Genomic DNA, 9,369 nt, shown 5'->3' with positions numbered 1-9,369 from the left:
TATATATATATATATATATATATGCCATGTTATACATTACATTAAAATAATTTTAATAAATATAAACATTTTTCAACATATTTTCAACGTGAAATAAAAGAGTAGACCTGATGTACCATAAAAAAAAGAGCGGACTTGAAAATGTGAAATGCTCCTCTAGTTAATTTACCAAAAAGTGGCCCACATCGATGCATACGTTTTCATGCAGCTTTTTTATTTGACTGGAATAGATAGGAGCAAACATGGAGATAATTTTACTTTTCCACCCATAACCCAAATCCCTCCGGATTTACGCCATCTCAATTTCCTTTCCCACTCTCCCCTCACCATCAGATGTCATTAAAAATCACTTAGAGGAGAAGCCTAAGAACCGCTGCTGCTCCTCTGCGCTGTTCTCTGATACTGAAAGGCCCTCTAGTGTTGATAAACAGCTTATACCACTTTACATTCAGGTTCTGCTTCCCCAGGCCCAGCACACTTCTTAAAAATAATAATGTGTGATTGTGTTTTGAAGGACTTTGCAAAGGCGAGGTGTATATGGTGAAGATTTGGACTATCCCCCGATGGAGCCAACCTGTTTTAGCCCTACCAGTCGGGGTCGGCCGCCTCACTGGGACATGGAACCTCCCCCGCCTTATGAGGTGGCCATCAAAACCACTAGGAGCTCCACGCACCTGAGACGCAGCTACTCAGACACACAGCTTCTCAATGAACCTCTATTTGGACGCTCACGGGAGATTAGTTTCGAAGTGTGACATCTGAGCCACGTTCATCTCTTGATACCCGAACTAAGGAGCTGAATAGCCACCCTAAGTATTCGCAAACAAGTGTTGATGAAGCTTCAAAACAGGCATTGACAATCCACAGCTCGTCGAGTCGAGGGGGTGTTTTGTGCCTCTTGAGATGGTTCTTGTCTTAACCATGTGTTTTACAGCCTTTATTCAGACAGAAATGTAGAATACTGTTTTTTTTTCTCAAATAAAATGCATTATAAATAAAAGAAAATCTATAATTAAGCTGTTGGAAATAAGTGGTTAATATCTCATTAAACATAATGCAATGCTTTAATTTTAACTTGTGAGAATGTGAGAAAATTGGCTTCTCCATATAGGAGTGTATTCAGTTCTGTAGTCAAGTGAATCTGTCAAAGCTAGTGAATCACAAAGATGTCAAAATAAATTACAATTAACTTTATATTATTTATATTATTATGTTATATAAGTATAATAAAAGTCATTCACAAATATAATTTAATATAATTTAATTAATTACAATTAAATATTCACAATTCATCAAAATCATACACAATTGATACATTTTTTCCAAAATATTCAAAATCAAAACTACATTTACAGTACCTCCTTTTGCACTTAAATTCATTTGCAGCTGACTTGCTGTCCTGCAACTGTAATTTGCAAGATATTCCAACACTTTTGAAAAAAATATCAGACAACAGGTTTGATTAATGACAAAGAAAAGTGTTTAATTTGTATATTTATCCATTTGTTAGACTCTCAAGGTGAAACATTGTGTTTAAAGTCAAGAATATTGTCATGGCATATATGAGCACACAATTTTGACTCAAAAACCGCATGGTCAGGTTACTGTAGAGATCTGGCCAGAGAGATGATTTATGCATAAAGCACATATTGTGGTGGCTGATAATGGGAGCACATCTCTGAGAAAACCACACAGCATTACTGAGTTTAATGATGAACTAATGCCCTTTTAATATTGTTTGGAACACTATAAACATTACATTCACAGCCACGGCTTCCTCTGACTCTTCCATTACAATGATGTTCATCTTTTAACAAGGGCACTTCTGGGTATTCTCTACATTTTGTACATATTCTGTGTGTTTTCTTTGAACTGCAATGAATAATCTACCGAGGGCTATTTACATCAGTTCTGTTTGCGTGCTAGACATTTATTTGAGATGATGTACGTTCTTTTATTATTATTATTATTTAAACAACTAACTAAAGGATAAACCAGACTCACACTTTTCTTATTCAATTTTTGATGTGGTATGAAAGGCAAACATTTGATTATAAAGCTTTGCACTAGTCATGCAGCAATGGCTGAACACTTGTATGTAACAGGTGGAAATCATCTTAGCATGAATGACAGAATATCTCATCAGTGAAGAAATAGCTAGTATTTATGTCAGTTTTCAATTCTATATATGACACTTAAAGTAGTAAAGATTCAGATCAATTCCAAGAACTCAACCGAGTTTAAGAATGTAACATCTCATCCTGTAAGTTGTAACCATGACAAGCAACACCCATATCCCGCTGTTTCTAACTATTTGCTGCACCATGGCACACTGTAATCTCTCTATTGAGAAATAGTGGTTGGGAGAAATTTCCTAGTTCCCATTCCCAAACTATTTCCCATAATATGTCAATCTTAATATTTTAGACAGATTTATTAATGAGGTGCTGCTGGTTCATTGTCATATGATCTGCAGAGGTATGTCCCTCTCAGTGTTTGGAAGTGAGTGAAGTGCCCCTGATGTTGTGGCAGTACAGTGTGGCTTCATCAGTTTTATCGTAAAAAGAGCTTTTGTTGGCTTGTGTGCATTGAATAAAGCTGTCTATTGTATCAGGAATCTCTAAACTCGAGTTTCACGTGAGACCCGTTTGGCTCTTCCACGACCAGGACTGGGTGATTTCCTTAATAAGTGATGGGAAGTCAGACTAATTTCTGCCACTCGGTTCTTTTGAACAGTTGGAAAAAAAAAAAACAGTTCAAAACAGATTCAGCAATTCTGAGCAGCAACCCATAACACGCCATACCCAACCCTATAACACGTTATCGAGTGTTGCCCGACAAAATATGACAACCCCTTTTCGAGGAACAGCCGAATAATGCAGCTAAATCATTTATTCTACCGTGTGAGTAAAATATTAAGCACCAATGTAAATGACTTTTATATTATAGCCAAATTGTGCTAATTAAGGTAGCCTACAAACATTTGTCAAACATTTTCTAAAGTAGCCTATATTTCATTTGTTGACAGCATCATTTTCCCACACATTAGTAGCCTAATGTAGGCTACAAACCTAATCATATATATTTTATTCTCTTACGGTTTAAAAATGTTTGTCAGTAAAATATTTGAGATTAATTCGTTAATGTTTTTCCACCTGTCGGTAGAAAGCAAAAGAAACTGTAATAATATCAAATTCTGTAACTTTGCCCTAGCAGACAAATGATCCGTACTTGGGACTGGTATAGTGAACCGGCTCACCTGAATCATTGAAAAGATTCACTTCAAAAGAACGATTCATTAACGGATCGGCCGTCGCTCTGAAGTGGCATCGACCTCCGCCCATAAACTCTGCCACTTCCTCTTCACGTTTAAATGCCAACAGAGACTCAAACAGATCTACCGACACCGATGGCTGTGGGAAGAATTTGACTTTCCATAAGGATTCTCCAAGGAAATGACTGGCTGAGTCGCGATTTCCGTGGTAAAGTGAAGAGCTTGCTGGAAATGATTGTCCTCGTTGAGTATAATGAAACAAGCGGCGCTAGAAGCCTATTCAGTACAGATAGATGTGTTGAAGAGCGTTCATTAGAAGAAACGCTTACACTCATCCGCTGCTGTTCAACTTCATGATCAAAACAAACGCACGTCGGACCCGACAAGGTAATGCATTTATAATGACGACATGAATAGCACGATTTTTGTTACATGTGAAAAATATATATTCATTCACAATGTTAAATCATAATATTGGACTATAATATTGTAACGGCATTTGAATAACATTTATTTATTGTACTTAATATGGATAAGACGGTATGATACAGTGTTCATACGTTACATTGTAATAATGCAATTCTTACCTTGGCTTAAAGACATATTTTGCCTCATTTAAACTTTAAACTTACTTTTTTAGTGCAACTAATGTAGTCATTTTGCTTATGTCGTATTTCTGACTTCTGAACAGTTTATTTAGACGTTACCACATGAAGCATATAGCTTCATGCATTTATTAGATATCTTATGAGCAATTGAATTTATATTGAAGCATGCTGCAATATGTTCTAATATGCTTTAAGATGTTTTAATATGTAAAAAACATCTTTTCTGTCTTGGGTGCAAGTGAACCGTTAACTCATTCATGCTGCTCTATGTGTAGGATGGTCTCTGATCTCTTTCTTGGATCTGCGAGGATATGAACTGACACCGGGGCTGGACTGTCCTTTGTGCTGTGCTCTGCACAACACAACTTGAAGCACATACTCAGACTATCATACACACATGCACAGTGATACGTGTGGTGTTACAAGGGCAGAAAACAACATGTCTACTAGTGATGGCGTAGCCAGAAGAAACAACATGTCGTTCCAGCACAGATGGCAAGTTTCATTGGGAATCTTGCTTGTGATAGCAGGCCTAGTGCTCTTTATGACAATGCATATGTACAAGGATATGTACATTGTTCTCATTAGCATACCTATAGTGTGTCTGGGCCTTTTTATTCTCATCCGTGCCTTCTGCATGGTCATTAAATCCAGTCATGTAGCTGTGCCGGGTCACTTCCTTCTACACCCGCGAACAGGCACCCGTTACACCCACCATCAAGCCATTGCGGTGCAAAGGTAAGAAGCAAATGCTGTACTATTTTCGTGCATAAATATCATTATGAGGCTAATTTATGAGCGCAATTAAAGAGATCCAAAGGTTTAGCCAGAGTTGTGGCAACTCTATACAAACACAACGAGTGTCATGGAGTATGTAAATGTCAAATTAAGTTTCTGGAACACTGTGAATAGATACACAATAAACAGAGAGACTAAAAGCTGGAATAGACTACATGACTTTTAAAATCGGAACAGATTTTAATATTTGCACACTGGTTCTGACTTTTGGCAACTAGCACTGATTTGTCCAGACTGCAAATTGAGGCAAAAATCTGTGCAAAAATCATGTATTGTATTCCAAATTTTATACATGGACAATATCAAAAACAGAACAGAACATAAATAATAAGGAATTTTGAGAGGTCAAGATCCCACAAGGATAAAAGACATGTCACTCTTTTTTTGTTGTTGTTGCATCTATAAATGTATTCAAAAGTACATTTAAAATGCGATTCATACATACTGTACATACAATGTCTTGAACACACATTTTCTATGATAAGCATGTTTTTAATTCCTGAATTGCAATTAATTTTGATATTTGGTGGCAAATAGAAAATGTCAGGGTGATACAGTTGTTTTCACAATGAAGAAAAAAAAATCCTCATTAAAAGGATACTCTTCTTGAAAATAAAACGTTAAGTAGTTTGGCGTAATCTTTTATTAGTGATTCTATGTATATATGTACTTTATAGAATGTTTCCATAAAATGACAGTCATGTGGTGCAACCAAAATGCAGAAAACCCATATAGGAAATGGCATCATAGAATGGGACCCCCTGCTGACCCTGACCTAAATAAGTTGCATTGCTAAAAGAGTTTTTAGCATTAGTTAGGAGTCATTAAATGATTGGTTTTACTTAAGTATGAGCAATAGTACTAGTTTTATTTCGCACTCACTAGTAACATCAGTCGTGAAACATAAGAATGCTGAAAAATAATACACTGTTTGGTGGTTTTGTATACACTCAGTATATCTCTGGCTTTCAGTTTATAAAAATATGCAAACTAAGAGTGTGTCTCTTTTCGGCCCACTCTTAGTTTGAAAGCCAAAGTTAAGCAGAAGTAACAAATGTTCTGATTATAGAAGTAGGTCAGCAGTGAAAACAGTGAGAGTCTGCAGTGTTAGATGGTAGACATGGTGAGTATGCACCCTGTCCATGAACTAATTCATGTCACCACCATTTACATTTATTTTCATAGCACAAAAGCCCAATGTATTAGCTGGAAGGATGATCATTTTCCTCTATCCAATATGTCTATGAGATGCTGCTTTGTGAAAAAAAGATATCATCAGATTCATACTTCCAAACTTCAGCTTTATCTATTTAGTCTGTTTTAATTTATATTTTATTTGGTATTTTTCTTATTCCAGTTTAATATACAAAGACAACTGTGTGTCGCTATCAAAACATAGCTCGTTGTTTGTTAACCACTTCTGCAATTTGTTTGGTGAGTTTAGTGTTGCAGGAATAACACTTTAGCTTTAAATTAGATGTTAGGAAGTCATTCTGTGATGCCCAGCTCAACGCAACAGTGTTTTTATGTCAATTACAGTAATTAGTTTAAGAGTTTAAACTGACTCCCTTTAGTCAAATCAGTCAGAAACAGTTTTAAATGTTTCAGTGCCTGACAAAATGCAATTGTGTCATGTAATTAATGGAGAAACTGAGAGAAAATGTTAACGCAAGGTAATGTTTAGAGACCAAGTGAAGACTGAACAGCTGCTGGGCGCCAAATTCTTTCAGTGTTCCATGTCTGAGGGAAAACGAGAGACAGAGAGAGAGAAAGGACCCATTGCCATTTAAATACTAGTAAGGTGCTGGTACTTCATAATGATCTTAGTTTATATTCAAATCTATTTATGTTTTGTTTTGTTTTTGTTTGGATAATCGTGCTGAATCAAAGGGGGCAAAGCAGTTCATTCTGACCACATGATCAGGAGTATAAATGTTAACAGAAAGCAGTCAGCATTGTACACTAGCCCAGAAAGAATGAGGAGGGAGGGAACGAGAGGAAGAGAGACAAGATTTTTTTGTTTCTTGCAACATGCTGAAGCCATCAAATCAGTGCCTAGGGGTCCCCCCTTCTCCCCACCCCTGTCTTTTTGGCAACTGAAGTACGGTCGTTTTAAGGGAATAATGTTAAATGCTCAAACTCTTTGGTTTAAAAAAAGAACACTAGCAAGCACACACTAGGTGAAATAAACGTTGCCTCTATAATTCCTAATAGTTTAAGCGAAATCAGAGACTAATGACATAATTTTGAACAAAATCAGACCAAAACGAAGTTCGCTTGGAGTTTGTTTGGGAAGTTTAAAGCAGTTTGCCAAAGCAAACATTTCTGAAAGCTGGTAAACACCTTCAAACTCCCATTGGTCTGTGGCGATTATGTAATAGGTAGATGTGGCTCTGGGGCTCCACAAAAGTCAGCTGAAGTTGTAATTCTAATTGAAAGTGAGTGACACTGATACCGTCTTGTATGATTGATACTATAAAGCTGCTTGCTTTAAAGCAATCTATTGTATAAAGTGCGGAATGCAGTAAATAAATGTGACTTGACTGGAGTGCGAAATTGCAGAGCTGGTGCAAGCATATCCACATTGCTATTATCAGATACTTTCCTAACTGCTGTTTTCTCATCACTGTCATTTTTGTTGTGCATTTATTTTGTTATTGACGGAATGCACTCAGCACATATTTACATATGCATCTAAGCGGTTTGGTTGCCGTTGAGATTTTTGCTAAGAGTATACCAATGCAAAGGTATTTCAAATGTTCATTTTGCAAAAATGAAAATCACCCCATGATTTACTCACCCTAAAGCCTCAAGTCAAAAATGCCCTGGCTCTTCCAAGCTTTATAATGGCAGTGAATGGGGGTTGAGATTTTGAAGTCCAAAAAAGTGTGTCCATCCATCATAAAAAGTACTCCACACGGCTCCGGGGGATTTGTAAAGAAAAATGTCGGAGGATTTCGATATACTGTAAGCGAAGAGGAGACTCGTTTTCCTTTGTTATAAACAAAACTGGGTTCTCACGAGACTAGCATATTCTCACCAGAGCTTACGCTACGCCTATGTCATCCGCTGGAACGGCACTCTCTAGTGAAAGCGTGTACAACAGTTAGCAGAAGCTAGAGATTACTGTTTATAAAGTTTTAAATATGTATATTTTTCATACACAAATGGATCGCTTCGCTTCAGAAGGCCTTTATTAATCCCCCGGAGCCATGTGGAGCACTTTTTATGATGGATGGAGGCACTTTTTTTAACTTAAAAATCTCAACCACCATTCACTGCCATTATAAAGCTTGGAAGAACCAGGGCATTTTTAAAATTAACTCTGATTGTATTTGTCTGAAAGAATAAACTCATATACACCTAGGATGACTTGAGGGTGAGTAAATCATGGGTTCATTTTCATTTTGGGGTGAGCTATCCCTTTAAATGTCGAGTTGAGTTGCGATTATGCCACATATTCAAACTATATGTACACATATTCACTGCTGTTCTCATTTCCCCAGGAGGCTGGATCGCATCCGGAGGGCTATGGCAGAGGAGCAAAGTCCAGTCCAAGTGCCTCTCACCTCAGACATCAGTCCACAGAGCCAACCTGCAACCCCTCCACCCTGGCAAATGGAGCCGCCGCCGTCTTATGAGACTGTTATGAAGACCACTACAGCAGTAAACCAAGTATAACCACTGGTTTGACTGTAGACACTGACACGTTATGATTGAAAAGTTGGTTTAATTGGGGGTGCACAGATAGTAAAAATCTGTCAGTCACAGTTAAGCCAGTAATTATTTTCGTTTTATGGCTGATAGCTGATAGCTGATAAATGGCCATATTAAACTCTATTCTACATAAATAAATAAATACTTTAAATGCTACAACTTAATGTAGGCATCAAAACAGCAATGGGATGAAAGATGGATATTTTTCATTTTTTGCAGTATGAAAGGTGAATATTTATCCATAACTTTCATTTTTTAGATCTGCAACAAAAAAAAGTTGGTTTGAATGAAAAAAACTAAGTAACATGTTTATGCATGAATGCACACAGCTCTGCATGCACTCTATAAGAGATGATGCACTTGAAGGGTTATATCCTTTTATATCTCTATCCCTTAAGCTATTGTAATAGTATATACAGACTGCAAAAGTAATCCGAAATTAAAAGGGAAACAAGTTCACAAGTACATATGTAATATTTAATGATAAATGGGAAAAAAGACAGAAACCGATATATTGTGCAGCTCTATTTCTCTATCTCTGATCTACTAAAAAAAAAAAAATTCTAAAGTGCCTTAAGTGACAAGAAAAACTTTGTAATTTTGTAATAATATGGACTTATCAGTCTAGCCTCCAACTGAACCCAACCTCCAGTTTCCTATCTTGTTATAGAGGTGTACTGATATGAAAATTTTGGCTGATGTGATAATATTTTTTTAGTTTTGAAGCCGATAACTGAAGTCCAGAGCCCGTATTTATCAGGCTTCTTAAAGTGCCATTTTAGTCTTAAGTGCTGAGAATTCATTAAATTTACTCCTACTTTCATACTTAAGTATAAAAGCAAGTTATCAAATTTCTTAAAGTTAAGAATCACTCTTACTCTCCCAGTTATTTAAGACAGCTCGAGAGGTCTCTCAAGTGGTTAGGAGTGGCCAGTAGGGGCTTGTGATGGCGCTGAGGAGACAGAGACGTGC

Source organism: Sinocyclocheilus rhinocerous, unplaced genomic scaffold (genome assembly GCF_001515625.1).
Source record: "Sinocyclocheilus rhinocerous isolate Xijiao unplaced genomic scaffold, SAMN03320098_v1.1 scaffold478, whole genome shotgun sequence".
Classification (NCBI taxonomy): domain Eukaryota; kingdom Metazoa; phylum Chordata; class Actinopteri; order Cypriniformes; family Cyprinidae; genus Sinocyclocheilus; species Sinocyclocheilus rhinocerous.
The sequence above is the reverse complement of the archived record's forward strand: the minus strand, read 5'-3'. Positions refer to the sequence as shown.